Here is a 15,602-nt window from a genome sequence, read left to right on the forward strand (position 1 = left end):
TGCCAAAACTTTCGAATTTCATTGTTACCAAGTTTTCTTCATGAATACATTTTTATTGAAAATAATTGAACCTTCACATTGAGAAACATTCTCAATGTGATTTCAAGGTGTCACAAATGGAAACCGGAATATCTTCGTCCAAAAACACTCTTGGAGCACATGGCGTACATCAAAATGTAGGTAATGACCTCCACTTTGATGTCCCATTAGCGGAATTTTGAACGAAGTCCGTTCCTGGCTTCCATGGTAGAATCTATGTTCTGCCCCCCAGTGGAAAACTTGCAATCAGGGATATCTTCGTTCAAAAACACTGTTGGAACACATGACATAAATCAAAATGTAGGTACTGACCTCCACTTTGATGTCCCATTAGCGGAATTTTGAACGAAGTCCGTTCCTGGCTTCCATGGTAGAATCTATGTTCTGCCCCCCAGTGGAAAACTTGCAATCAGGGATATCTTCGTTCAAAAACACTGTTGGAACACATGACATACATCAAAATGTAGGTACTGACCTCCACTTTGATGTCCCATTAGCGGAATTTTGAACGAAGTCCGTTCCTGGCTTCCATGGTAGAATCTATGTTCTGCCCCCCAGTGGAAAACTTGCAATCAGGGATATCTTCGTCCAAAAACACTGTTGGAACTCATGACAGACATCAGAATGTAGGTAATCACCTCCACTTTGATGTCCCATTAGCGGAATTTTGAACGAAGTCCGTTCCTGGCTTCCATGGTAGAATCTATGTTCTGCACCCCAGTGGAAAACTTGGAATCAGGCATATCTTCGTCCAAAAACACTGTTGGAACTCATGACATACATCAGAATGTAGGTAATGACCTCCACTTGGATGTCCCATTAGCGGAATTTTGAACGAAGTCCGTTCCTGGCTTCCATGGTAGAATCTATGTTCTGCCCCCCAGTGGAAAACTTGGAATCAGGCATATCTTCGTCCAAAAACACTGTTGGAACTCATGACATACATAAAAATGTAGGTAATGACCTCTACTTTGATGTCCCATTAGCGGAATTTTGAACGAAGTCCGTTCCTGGCTTCCATGGTAGAATCTATGTTCTGCCCCCCAGTGGAAAACTTGGAATCAGGGATATCTTCGTTCAAAAACACTGTTGGAACACATGACATACATCAAAATGTAGGTAATGACCTCCACTTTGATGTCCCATTAGCGGAATTTTGAACGAAGTCCGTTCCTGGCTTCCATGGTAGAATCTATGTTCTGTTCCCCAGTGGAAAACTTGGAATCAGGGATATCTTCGTCCAAAAACACTGCTGGAACTCATGACATACATCAGAATGTAGGTAACGACCTCCACTTTGATGTCCCATTAGCGGAATTTTGAACGAAGTCCGTTCCTCGCTTCCATGGTAGAATCATTGTCTTGCCCCCTAGTGGAAAAGTTGGAATCAGGGATATCTTCGTCCAAAAACACTGTTGGAACTCATGGCATACATCAAAATGTAGGTATTGACCTCCACTTTGATGTCCCATTAGCGGAATTTTTAACGAAGTCCGTTCCTGGCTTCCATGGTAGAATCTATGTTCAGCCCCCCAGTGGAAAAATCGAGAAAATAAAATGATTTTCAACTCGAAAACCGAACATAGTACCCACCTTTAACAGCAAAAATGTTACTACATACATATTTTAATAAAAAATCACCTTTAACGTTACTAATGAATATGTAATAGATTTTTATGGAATCCAACAGAAAATCAATAAAAATGTTTGTGCTAATTCATAGGTCGTTTGGAAGATTTTCCATGTTATTTACTACCACTACGACCGCCGTAACTTACGCCTACTCTGCCACATTGCATTCGATTAAATTTATGTGCTTCTTCAGCACAGCGTTCTTTGGTTTTAGCAAAAGGTTCAGCCATGGTCGGGAGTCAGATGGTATATCCTGACCAGCTTCTTCAGGTATAAGAATTAATTTCGATGCTATGCCCCAATCGGATCGAGTTCTATAACTAAATATAGCACTGTTACTGTATTCTTCGATATTTCGGAACTGGAAATTGATGACATGGGTTATATCTTCTATGGCCGCCACGTGAGGCGATATCAGTTGCCATAAGATTGTTCACTTCACCACAGATAATATCTGCAATAGCGAAAACCATCTAATTTTAAATCATTAGACAAATCATCAGCTAAAGCTTCCACATATTTAATAAAAATCTTTACCAAATAGAATTTTCCATTCTCTTCAACAATTTCGATTGTTTGCTCGACCAAATCCAATGATACATCACGCACCGGTATGGGATTGTTCAAATAACCGTCGGTAAAATGTCGGACTCCTAGCACTTGTCATTACGGGTTGTTTATCGGGCCGTATATCCAATGATATCTTCCGAATCTGAGGTTCAAAACCCATATCCAAAATACGATGAGCTTCATCTAAAAATAGATAAGTAATAGTGGCTGTGTCAATAACATTCGCTTGTACAATTTAAACGATCAGGAGTGCAGATAATAATTTCCATACTACCTCCAACACATCCAATTTGTTCACGGCGATTGCCTTCTCCATAAATCATATTCCTGAATGAATTCTGTTGTTCCCTTCTTTCTCAATATGCATGCCAATTCACGTTTTGGCGCCAAAACGCTATGACTGTGGAATATTTTGATGTACAACATAGCGAACAATAAAAACTCTAATATTTTTACCATTTGCGTTTGTGCTGTACCGTGAGATCTTCATTTTTAATAAAATAATAAATAAAATTATTTTATTATTATTAATTTTGCACGACAACAAACAACTCCACCGGAGTTGCCAAAACTTTCGAATTTCATTGTTACCAAGTTTTCTTCATGAATGAATTTTTATTAAAAATAATTGAACCTTCACATTGAGAAACATTCTCAATGTGATTTCAAGGTGTCACAAATGGAAACCGGGATATCTTCGTCCAAAAACACTCTTGGAGCACATGGCGTACATCAAAATGTAGGTAATGACCTCCACTTTGATGTCCCATTAGCGGAATTTTGAAAGAAGTCCGTTCCTGGCTTCCATGGTAGAATCTATGTTCTGCCCCCCAGTGGAAAACTTGGAATCAGGGATATCTTCGTTCAAAAACACTGTTGGAACACATGACATACATCAAAATGTAGGTAATGACCTCCACTTTGATGTCCCATTAGCGGAATTTTGAACGAAGTCCGTTCCTGGCTTCCATGGTAGAATCTATGTTCTGCCCCCCAGTGGAAAACTTGGAATCAGGCATATCTTCGTCCAAAAACACTGTTGGAACTCATGACATACATCAGAATGTAGGTAATGACCTCTACTTTGATGTCCCATTAGCGGAATTTTGAACGAAGTCCGTTCCTGGCTTCCATGGTAGAATCTATGTTCTGCCCCCCAGTGGAAAACTTGGAATCAGGGATATCTTCGTTCAAAAACACTGTTGGAACACATGACATACATCAAAATGTAGGTAATGACCTCCACTTTGATGTCCCATTAGCGGAATTTTGAACGAAGTCCGTTCCTGGCTTCCATGGTAGAATCTATGTTCTGTTCCCCAGTGGAAAACTTGGAATCAGGGATATCTTCGTCCAAAAACACTGCTGGAACTCATGACATACATCAGAATGTAGGTAATGACCTCTACTTTGATGTCCCATTAGCGGAATTTTGAACGAAGTCCGTTCCTGGCTTCCATGGTAGAATCTATGTTCTGCCCCCCAGTGGAAAACTTGGAATCAGGGATATCTTCGTTCAAAAACACTGTTGGAACACATGACATACATCAAAATGTAGGTAATGACCTCCACTTTGATGTCCCATTAGCGGAATTTTGAACGAAGTCCGTTCTTGGCTTCCATGGTAGAATCTATGTTCTGTCCCCAATGGAAAACTTGGAATCAGGGATATCTTCGTCCAAAAACACTGTTGGAACTCATGGCATACATCAAAATGTAGGTATTGACCTCCACTTTGATGTCCCATTAGCGGAATTTTTAACGAAGTCCGTTCCTGGCTTCCATGGTAGAATCTATGTTCAGCCCCCCAGTGGAAAAATCGAGAAAATAAAATGATTTTCAACTCGAAAACCGAACATAGTACCCACCTTTAACAGCAAAAATGTTACTAAAGGGTGATTCTTTTGAGGTTAGGATTTTCATGCATTAGTATTTGACAGATCACGTGGGATTTCAGACATGGTGTCAAAGAGAAAGATGCTCAGTATGCTTTGACATTTCATCATGAATAGACTTACGATCTGCCACAACGTCGAATTTTCAGTGAATGGGCCCTAGAAAAGTTGGCAGAAAATCCGCTTTTTTATCGACAAATTTTGTTCAGCGATGAGGCTCATTTCTGGTTGAATGGCTACGTAAATAAGCAAAATTGCCGCATTTGGAGTGAAGAGCAACCAGAAGCCGTTCAAGAACTGCCCATGCATCCCGAAAAATGCACTGTTTGGTGTGGTTTGTACGCTGGTGGAATCATTGGACCGTATTTTTTCAAAGATGCTGTTGGACGCAACGTTACGGTGAATGGCGATCGCTATCGTTCGATGCTAACAAACTTTTTGTTGCCAAAAATGGAAGAACTGAACTTGGTTGACATGTGGTTTCAACAAGATGGCGCTACATGCCACACAGCTCGCGATTCTATGGCCATTTTGAGGGAAAACTTCGGAGAACAATTCATCTCAAGAAATGGACCGGTAAGTTGGCCACCAAGATCATGCGATTTGACGCCTTTAGACTATTTTTTGTGGGGCTACGTCAAGTCTAAAGTCTACAGAAATAAGCCAGCAACTATTCCAGCTTTGGAAGACAACATTTCCGAAGAAATTCGGGCTATTCCGGCCGAAATGCTCGAAAAAGTTGCCCAAAATTGGACTTTCCGAATGGACCACCTAAGACGCAGCCGCGGTCAACATTTAAATGAAATTATCTTCAAAAAGTAAATGTCATGGACCAATCTAACGTTTCAAATAAAGAACCGATGAGATTTTGCAAATTTTATGCGTTTTTTTTTTAAAAGTTATCAAGCTCTTAACAAATCACCCTTTACATACATATTTTAATAAAAAATCACCTTTAACGTTAATAATGAATATGTAATAGATTTTTATGGAATCCAACAGAAAATCAATAAAAATGTTTGTGCTAATTCATAGGTCGTTTGGAAGATTTTCCATGTTATTTACTACCACTACGACCGCCATAACTTACGCCTACTCTGCCACATTGCATTCGATTAAATTTATGTGCTTCTTCAGCACAGCGTTCTTTGGTTTTAGCAAAAGGTTCAGCCATGGTCGGGAGTCAGATGGTATATCCTGACCAGCTTCTTCAGGTATAAGAATTAATTTCGATGCTATGCCCCAATCGGATCGAGTTCTATAACTAAATATAGCACTGTTACTGTATTCTTCGATATTTCGGAACTGGAAATTGATGACATGGGTTATATCTTCTATGGCCGCCACGTGAGGCGATATCAGTTGCCATAAGATTGTTCACTTCACCACAGATAATATCTGCAATAGCGAAAACCATCTAATTTTAAATCATTAGACAAATCATCAGCTAAAGCTTCCACATATTTAATAAAAATCTTTACCAAATAGAATTTTCCATTCTCTTCAACAATTTCGATTGTTTGCTCGACCAAATCCAATGATACATCACGCACCGGTATGGGATTGTTCAAATAACCGTCGGTAAAATGTCGGACTCCTAGCACTTGTCATTACGGGTTGTTTATCGGGCCGTATATCCAATGATATCTTCCGAATCTGAGGTTCAAAACCCATATCCAAAATACGATGAGCTTCATCTAAAAATAGATAAGTAATAGTGGCTGTGTCAATAACATTCGCTTGTACAATTTAAACGATCAGGAGTGCAGATAATAATTTCCATACTACCTCCAACACATCCAATTTGTTCACGGCGATTGCCTTCTCCATAAATCATATTCCTGAATGAATTCTGTTGTTCCCTTCTTTCTCAATATGCATGCCAATTCACGTTTTGGCGCCAAAACGCTATGACTGTGGAATATTTTGATGTACAACATAGCGAACAATAAAAACACTAATATGTTTACCATTTCTGTTTGTGCTGTACCGTGAGATCTTCATTTTTAATAAAATAATAAATAAAATTATTTTATTATTCTAAATTTTGCACGACAACAAACCAATCCACCGGAGTTGCCACAACTTTCGAATTTCATTGTTACCGCGTTTTCTTCATGAATGCATTTTTATTGAAAATAATTGAACCTTCACATTAAGAGACATTCTCAATGTTATCTCAAGGTGTCAAAATTGGAAACCGGGATATCTTCGTCCAAAAACACTCTTGGAGCACATGGCGTACATCAAAATGTAGGTAATGACTTCCACTTTGATGTGCCGTAAGCAGAATTTTGAACGGAGTCCGTTTCTGACTTCTATGGTAGAATCTATGTTCTGCCCCCTAGTGGAAAACTTGGAATCAGAGATATCTTCGTTAAAAAACACTGTTGGAACACATGACATACATCAAAATGTAGGTATTGACCTTCACTTTGATGTCCCATTAGCGGAATTTTGAACGAAGTTCGTTCCTGGCTTCCATGGTAGAATCTATGTTCTGCCCCCCAGTGGAAAACTTGCAATCAGGGATATCTTCGTTCAAAAACACTGTTGGAACACATGACATACATCAAAATGTAGGTACTGACCTCCACTTTGATGTCCCATTAGCGGAATTTTGAACGAAGTCCGTTCCTGGCTTCCATGGTAGAATCTATGTTCTGCCCCCCAGTGGAAAACTTGCAATAAGGGATATCTTCGTTCAAAAACACTGTTGGAACTCATGGCATACATCAAAATGTAGGTATTGACCTTCACTTTGATGTCCCATTAGCGGAATTTTGAACGAAGTTCGTTCCTGGCTTCCATGGTAGAATCTATGTTCTGCCCCCCAGTGGAAAACTTGCAATCAGGGATATCTTCGTTCAAAAACACTGTTGGAACACATGACATACATCAAAATGTAGGTACTGACCTCCACTTTGATGTCCCATTAGCGGAATTTTGAACGAAGTCCGTTCCTGGCTTCCATGGTAGAATCTATGTTCTGCCCCCAGTGGAAAACTTGCAATCAGGGATATCTTCGTCCAAAAACACTGTTGGAACTCATGACATACATCAGAACGTAGGTAATCACCTCCACTTTGATGTCCCATTAGCGGAATTTTGAACGAAGTCCGTTCCTGACTTCCATGGTAGAATCTATGTTCTGCACCCCAGTGGAAAACTTGGAATCAGGCATATCTTCGTCCAAAAACACTGTTGGAACTCATGACATACATCAGAATGTAGGTAATGACCTCTACTTTGATGTCCCATTAGCGGAATTTTGAACGAAGTCCGTTCCTGGCTTCCATGGTAGAATCTATGTTCTGCCCCCCAGTGGAAAACTTGGAATCAGGCATATCTTCCTCCAAAAACACTGTTGGAACTCATGACATACATAAAAATGTAGGTAATGACCTCTACTTTGATGTCCCATTAGCGGAATTTTGAACGAAGTCCGTTCCTGGCTTCCATGGTAGAATCTATGTTCTGCCCCCCAGTGGAAAACTTGGAATCAGGGATATCTTCGTTCAAAAACACTGTTGGAACACATGACATACATCAAAATGTAGGTAATGACCTCCACTTTGATGTCCCATTAGCGGAATTTTGAACGAAGTCCGTTCCTGGCTTCCATGGTAGAATCTATGTTCTGTTCCCCAGTGGAAAACTTGGAATCAGGGATATCTTCGTCCAAAAACACTGCTGGAACCCATGACATACATCAGAATGTAGGTAACGACCTCCACTTTGATGTCCCATTAGCGGAATTTTGAACGAAGTCCGTTCCTCGCTTCCATGGTAGAATCATTGTCTTGCCCCCTAGTGGAAAAGTTGGAATCAGGGATATCTTCGTCCAAAAACACTGTTGGAACTCATGGCATACATCAAAATGTAGGTATTGACCTCCACTTTGATGTCCCATTAGCGGAATTTTTAACGAAGTCCGTTCCTGGCTTCCATGGTAGAATCTATGTTCAGCCCCCCAGTGGAAAAATCGAGAAAATAAAATGATTTTCAACTCGAAAACCGAACATAGTACCCACCTTTAACAGCAAAAATGTTACTACATACATATTTTAATAAAAAATCACCTTTAACGTTACTAATGAATATGTAATAGATTTTTATGGAATCCAACAGAAAATCAATAAAAATGTTTGTGCTAATTCATAGGTCGTTTGGAAGATTTTCCATGTTATTTACTACCACTACGACCGCCATAACTTACGCCTACTCTGCCACATTGCATTCGATTAAATTTATGTGCTTCTTCAGCACAGCGTTCTTTGGTTTTAGCAAAAGGTTCAGCCATGGTCGGGAGTCAGATGGTATATCCTGACCAGCTTCTTCAGGTATAAGAATTAATTTCGATGCTATGCCCCAATCGGATCGAGTTCTATAACTAAATATAGCACTGTTACTGTATTCTTCGATATTTCGGAACTGGAAATTGATGACATGGGTTATATCTTCTATGGCCGCCACGTGAGGCGATATCAGTTGCCATAAGATTGTTCACTTCACCACAGATAATATCTGCAATAGCGAAAACCATCTAATTTTAAATCATTAGACAAATCATCAGCTAAAGCTTCCACATATTTAATAAAAATCTTTACCAAATAGAATTTTCCATTCTCTTCAACAATTTCGATTGTTTGCTCGACCAAATCCAATGATACATCACGCACCGGTATGGGATTGTTCAAATAACCGTCGGTAAAATGTCGGACTCCTAGCACTTGTCATTACGGGTTGTTTATCGGGCCGTATATCCAATGATATCTTCCGAATCTGAGGTTCAAAACCCATATCCAAAATACGATGAGCTTCATCTAAAAATAGATAAGTAATAGTGGCTGTGTCAATAACATTCGCTTGTACAATTTAAACGATCAGGAGTGCAGATAATAATTTCCATACTACCTCCAACACATCCAATTTGTTCACGGCGATTGCCTTCTCCATAAATCATATTCCTGAATGAATTCTGTTGTTCCCTTCTTTCTCAATATGCATGCCAATTCACGTTTTGGCGCCAAAACGCTATGACTGTGGAATATTTTGATGTACAACATAGCGAACAATAAAAACTCTAATATTTTTACCATTTGTGTTTGTGCTGTACCGTGAGATCTTCATTTTTAATAAAATAATAAATAAAATTATTTTATTATTATTAATTTTGCACGACAACAAACCAATCCACCGGAGTTGCCAAAACTTTCGAATTTCATTGTTACCAAGTTTTCTTCATGAATGCATTTTTATTAAAAATAATTGAACCTTCACATTGAGAAACATTCTCAATGTGATTTCAAGGTGTCACAAATGGAAACCGGGATATCTTCGTCCAAAAACACTCTTGGAGCACATGGCGTACATCAAAATGTAGGTAATGACCTCCACTTTGATGTCCCATTAGCGGAATTTTGAACGAAGTCCGTTCCTGGCTTCCATGGTAGAATCTATGTTCTGCCCCCCAGTGGAAAACTTGGAATCAGGGATATCTTCGTTCAAAAACACTGTTGGAACACATGACATACATCAAAATGTAGGTAATGACCTCCACTTTGATGTCCCATTAGCGGAATTTTGAACGAAGTCCGTTCCTGGCTTCCATGGAAGAATCTATGTTCTGTTCCCCAGTGGAAAACTTGGAATCAGGGATATCTTCGTCCAAAAACACTGCTGGAACTCATGACATACATCAGAATGTAGGTAACGACCTCCACTTTGATGTCCCATTAGCGGAATTTTGAACGAAGTCCGTTCCTCGCTTCCATGGTAGAATCATTGTCTTGCCCCCTAGTGGAAAAGTTGGAATCAGGGATATCTTCGTCCAAAAACACTGTTGGAACTCATGGCATACATCAAAATGTAGGTATTGACCTCCACTTTAATGTCCCATTAGCGGAATTTTTAACGAAGTCCGTTCCTGGCTTCCATGGTAGAATCTATGTTCAGCCCCCCAGTGGAAAAATCGAGAAAATAAAATGATTTTCAACTCGAAAACCGAACATAGTACCCACCTTTAACAGCAAAAATGTTACTACATACATATTTTAATAAAAAATCACCTTTAACGTTAATAATGAATATGTAATAGATTTTTATGGAATCCAACAGAAAATCAATAAAAATGTTTGTGCTAATTCATAGGTCGTTTGGAAGATTTTCCATGTTATTTACTACCACTACGACCGCCATAACTTACGCCTACTCTGCCACATTGCATTCGATTAAATTTATGTGCTTCTTCAGCACAGCGTTCTTTGGTTTTAGCAAAAGGTTCAGCCATGGTCGGGAGTCAGATGGTATATCCTGACCAGCTTCTTCAGGTATAAGAATTAATTTCGATGCTATGCCCCAATCGGATCGAGTTCTATAACTAAATATAGCACTGTTACTGTATTCTTCGATATTTCGGAACTGGAAATTGATGACATGGGTTATATCTTCTATGGCCGCCACGTGAGGCGATATCAGTTGCCATAAGATTGTTCACTTCACCACAGATAATATCTGCAATAGCGAAAACCATCTAATTTTAAATCATTAGACAAATCATCAGCTAAAGCTTCCACATATTTAATAAAAATCTTTACCAAATAGAATTTTCCATTCTCTTCAACAATTTCGATTGTTTGCTCGACCAAATCCAATGATACATCACGCACCGGTATGGGATTGTTCAAATAACCGTCGGTAAAATGTCGGACTCCTAGCACTTGTCATTACGGGTTGTTTATCGGGCCGTATATCCAATGATATCTTCCGAATCTGAGGTTCAAAACCCATATCCAAAATACGATGAGCTTCATCTAAAAATAGATAAGTAATAGTGGCTGTGTCAATAACATTCGCTTGTACAATTTAAACGATCAGGAGTGCAGATAATAATTTCCATACTACCTCCAACACATCCAATTTGTTCACGGCGATTGCCTTCTCCATAAATCATATTCCTGAATGAATTCTGTTGTTCCCTTCTTTCTCAATTTGCATGCCAATTCACGTTTTGGCGCCAAAACGCTATGACTGTGGAATATTTTGATGTACAACATAGCGAACAATAAAAACTCTAATATTTTTACCATTTGTGTTTGTGCTGTACCGTGAGATCTTCATTTTTAATAAAATAATAAATAAAATTATTTTATTATTCTAAATTTTGCACGACAACAAACCAATCCACCGGAGTTGCCAAAACTTTCGAATTTCATTGTTACCAAGTTTTCTTCATGAATGCATTTTTATTGAAAATAATTGAACCTTCACATTGAGAAACATTCTCAATGTGATTTCAAGGTGTCACAAATGGAAACCGGAATATCTTCGTCCAAAAACACTCTTGGAGCACATGGCGTACATCAAAATGTAGGTACTGACCTCCACTTTGATGTCCCATTAGCGGAATTTTGAACGAAGTCCGTTCCTGGCTTCCATGGTAGAATCTATGTTCTGCCCCCCAGTGGAAAACTTGCAATAAGGGATATCTTCGTTCAAAAACACTGTTGGAACTCATGGCATACATCAAAATGTAGGTATTGACCTTCACTTTGATGTCCCATTAGCGGAATTTTGAACGAAGTTCGTTCCTGGCTTCCATGGTAGAATCTATGTTCTGCCCCCCAGTGGAAAACTTGCAATCAGGGATATCTTCGTTCAAAAACACTGTTGGAACACATGACATACATCAAAATGTAGGTACTGACCTCCACTTTGATGTCCCATTAGCGGAATTTTGAACGAAGTCCGTTCCTGGCTTCCATGGTAGAATCTATGTTCTGCCCCCCAGTGGAAAACTTGCAATCAGGGATATCTTCGTCCAAAAACACTGTTGGAACTCATGACATACATCAGATTGTAGGTAATCACCTCCACTTTGATGTCCCATTAGCGGAATTTTGAACGAAGTCCGTTCCTGGCTTCCATGGTAGAATCTATGTTCTGCACCCCAGTGGAAAACTTGGAATCAGGCATATCTTCGTCCAAAAACACTGTTGGAACTCATGACATACATCAGAATGTAGGTAATGACCTCTACTTTGATGTCCCATTAGCGGAATTTTGAACGAAGTCCGTTCCTGGCTTCCATGGTAGAATCTATGTTCTGCCCCCCAGTGGAAAACTTGGAATCAGGCATATCTTCGTCCAAAAACACTGTTGGAACTCATGACATACATAAAAATGTAGGTAATGACCTCTACTTTGATGTCCCATTAGCGGAATTTTGAACGAAGTCCGTTCCTGGCTTCCATGGTAGAATCTATGTTCTGCCCCCCAGTGGAAAACTTGGAATCAGGGATATCTTCGTTCAAAAACACTGTTGGAACACATGACATACATCAAAATGTAGGTAATGACCTCCACTTTGATGTCCCATTAGCGGAATTTTGAACGAAGTCCGTTCCTGGCTTCCATGGTAGAATCTATGTTCTGCCCCCCAGTGGAAAACTTGGAATCAGGGATATCTTCGTTCAAAAACACTGTTGGAACTCATGACATACATCAGAATGTAGGTAATGACCTCTACTTTGATGTCCCATTAGCGGAATTTTGAACGAAGTCCGTTCCTGGCTTCCATGGTAGAATCTATGTTCTGCCCCCCAGTGGAAAACTTGGAATCAGGCATATCTTCGTCCAAAAACACTGTTGGAACTCATGACATACATAAAAATGTAGGTAATGACCTCTACTTTGATGTCCCATTAGCGGAATTTTGAACGAAGTCCGTTCCTGGCTTCCATGGTAGAATCTATGTTCTGCCCCCCAGTGGAAAACTTGGAATCAGGGATATCTTCGTTCAAAAACACTGTTGGAACACATGACATACATCAAAATGTAGGTAATGACCTCCACTTTGATGTCCCATTAGCGGAATTTTGAACGAAGTCCGTTCCTGGCTTCCATGGTAGAATCTATGTTCTGTTCCCCAGTGGAAAACTTGGAATCAGGGATATCTTCGTCCAAAAACACTGCTGGAACTCATGACATACATCAGAATGTAGGTAACGACCTCCACTTTGATGTCCCATTAGCGGAATTTTGAACGAAGTCCGTTCCTCGCTTCCATGGTAGAATCATTGTCTTGCCCCCTAGTGGAAAAGTTGGAATCAGGGATATCTTCGTCCAAAAACACTGTTGGAACTCATGGCATACATCAAAATGTAGGTATTGACCTCCACTTTGATGTCCCATTAGCGGAATTTTTAACGAAGTCCGTTCCTGGCTTCCATGGTAGAATCTATGTTCAGCCCCCCAGTGGAAAAATCGAGAAAATAAAATGATTTTCAACTCGAAAACCGAACATAGTACCCACCTTTAACAGCAAAAATGTTACTACATACATATTTTAATAAAAAATCACCTTTAACGTTAATAATGAATATGTAATAGATTTTTATGGAATCCAACAGAAAATCAATAAAAATGTTTGTGCTAATTCATAGGTCGTTTGGAAGATTTTCCATGTTATTTACTACCACTACGACCGCCATAACTTACGCCTACTCTGCCACATTGCATTCGATTAAATTTATGTGCTTCTTCAGCACAGCGTTCTTTGGTTTTAGCAAAAGGTTCAGCCATGGTCGGGAGTCAGATGGTATATCCTGACCAGCTTCTTCAGGTATAAGAATTAATTTCGATGCTATGCCCCAATCGGATCGAGTTCTATAACTAAATATAGCACTGTTACTGTATTCTTCGATATTTCGGAACTGGAAATTGATGACATGGGTTATATCTTCTATGGCCGCCACGTGAGGCGATATCAGTTGCCATAAGATTGTTCACTTCACCACAGATAATATCTGCAATAGCGAAAACCATCTAATTTTAAATCATTAGACAAATCATCAGCTAAAGCTTCCACATATTTAATAAAAATCTTTACCAAATAGAATTTTCCATTCTCTTCAACAATTTCGATTGTTTGCTCGACCAAATCCAATGATACATCACGCACCGGTATGGGATTGTTCAAATAACCGTCGGTAAAATGTCGGACTCCTAGCACTTGTCATTACGGGTTGTTTATCGGGCCGTATATCCAATGATATCTTCCGAATCTGAGGTTCAAAACCCATATCCAAAATACGATGAGCTTCATCTAAAAATAGATAAGTAATAGTGGCTGTGTCAATAACATTCGCTTGTACAATTTAAACGATCAGGAGTGCAGATAATAATTTCCATACTACCTCCAACACATCCAATTTGTTCACGGCGATTGCCTTCTCCATAAATCATATTCCTGAATGAATTCTGTTGTTCCCTTCTTTCTCAATATGCATGCCAATTCACGTTTTGGCGCCAAAACGCTATGACTGTGGAATATTTTGATGTACAACATAGCGAACAATAAAAACACTAATATGTTTACCATTTCTGTTTGTGCTGTACCGTGAGATCTTCATTTTTAATAAAATAATAAATAAAATTATTTTATTATTCTAAATTTTGCACGACAACAAACCAATCCACCGGAGTTGCCACAACTTTCGAATTTCATTGTTACCGCGTTTTCTTCATGAATGCATTTTTATTGAAAATAATTGAACCTTCACATTAAGAGACATTCTCAATGTTATCTCAAGGTGTCAAAATTGGAAACCGGGATATCTTCGTCCAAAAACACTCTTGGAGCACATGGCGTACATCAAAATGTAGGTAATGACTTCCACTTTGATGTGCCGTAAGCAGAATTTTGAACGGAGTCCGTTTCTGACTTCTATGGTAGAATCTATGTTCTGCCCCCTAGTGGAAAACTTGGAATCAGAGATATCTTCGTTAAAAAACACTGTTGGAACACATGACATACATCAAAATGTAGGTATTGACCTTCACTTTGATGTCCCATTAGCGGAATTTTGAACGAAGTTCGTTCCTGGCTTCCATGGTAGAATCTATGTTCTGCCCCCCAGTGGAAAACTTGCAATCAGGGATATCTTCGTTCAAAAACACTGTTGGAACACATGACATACATCAAAATGTAGGTACTGACCTCCACTTTGATGTCCCATTAGCGGAATTTTGAACGAAGTCCGTTCCTGGCTTCCATGGTAGAATCTATGTTCTGCCCCCCAGTGGAAAACTTGCAATAAGGGATATCTTCGTTCAAAAACACTGTTGGAACTCATGGCATACATCAAAATGTAGGTATTGACCTTCACTTTGATGTCCCATTAGCGGAATTTTGAACGAAGTTCGTTCCTGGCTTCCATGGTAGAATCTATGTTCTGCCCCCCAGTGGAAAACTTGCAATCAGGGATATCTTCGTTCAAAAACACTGTTGGAACACATGACATACATCAAAATGTAGGTACTGACCTCCACTTTGATGTCCCATTAGCGGAATTTTGAACGAAGTCCGTTCCTGGCTTCCATGGTAGAATCTATGTTCTGCCCCCAGTGGAAAACTTGCAATCAGGGATATCTTCGTCCAAAAACACTGTTGGAACTCATGAC

The 15,602-nt window shown here is 39.4% G+C and overlaps 1 protein-coding gene and 3 long non-coding RNA genes across 4 annotated transcripts in view; all 4 read right to left on the reverse strand.

The window, feature by feature from the left end:
* LOC142242459 (putative ATP-dependent RNA helicase DDX43) overlaps positions 1-15,602 on the reverse strand; it is a 35,864-nt gene that overhangs the window by 11,724 nt on the left and 8,538 nt on the right. The gene's annotated exons all lie outside the window — the stretch shown is intronic.
* LOC142242465 (uncharacterized) lies at positions 5,055-6,209 on the reverse strand. Its single transcript, XR_012724111.1, has 2 exons — positions 6,107-6,209; positions 5,055-6,050 (listed from the first exon to the last, which is right to left on the reverse strand). It is a non-coding gene; the product is annotated as an uncharacterized LOC142242465 (long non-coding RNA).
* LOC142242464 (uncharacterized) lies at positions 8,220-9,344 on the reverse strand. Its single transcript, XR_012724110.1, has 2 exons — positions 9,236-9,344; positions 8,220-9,179 (listed from the first exon to the last, which is right to left on the reverse strand). It is a non-coding gene; the product is annotated as an uncharacterized LOC142242464 (long non-coding RNA).
* LOC142242447 (uncharacterized) lies at positions 13,502-14,620 on the reverse strand. The gene is made up of 2 exons (XR_012724104.1): positions 14,518-14,620; positions 13,502-14,461 (listed from the first exon to the last, which is right to left on the reverse strand). It is a non-coding gene; the product is annotated as an uncharacterized LOC142242447 (long non-coding RNA).

This window comes from Haematobia irritans, unplaced genomic scaffold (genome assembly GCF_050003625.1).
Source record: "Haematobia irritans isolate KBUSLIRL unplaced genomic scaffold, ASM5000362v1 scaffold_16, whole genome shotgun sequence".
NCBI classification, from domain to species: Eukaryota; Metazoa; Arthropoda; class Insecta; order Diptera; family Muscidae; genus Haematobia; species Haematobia irritans.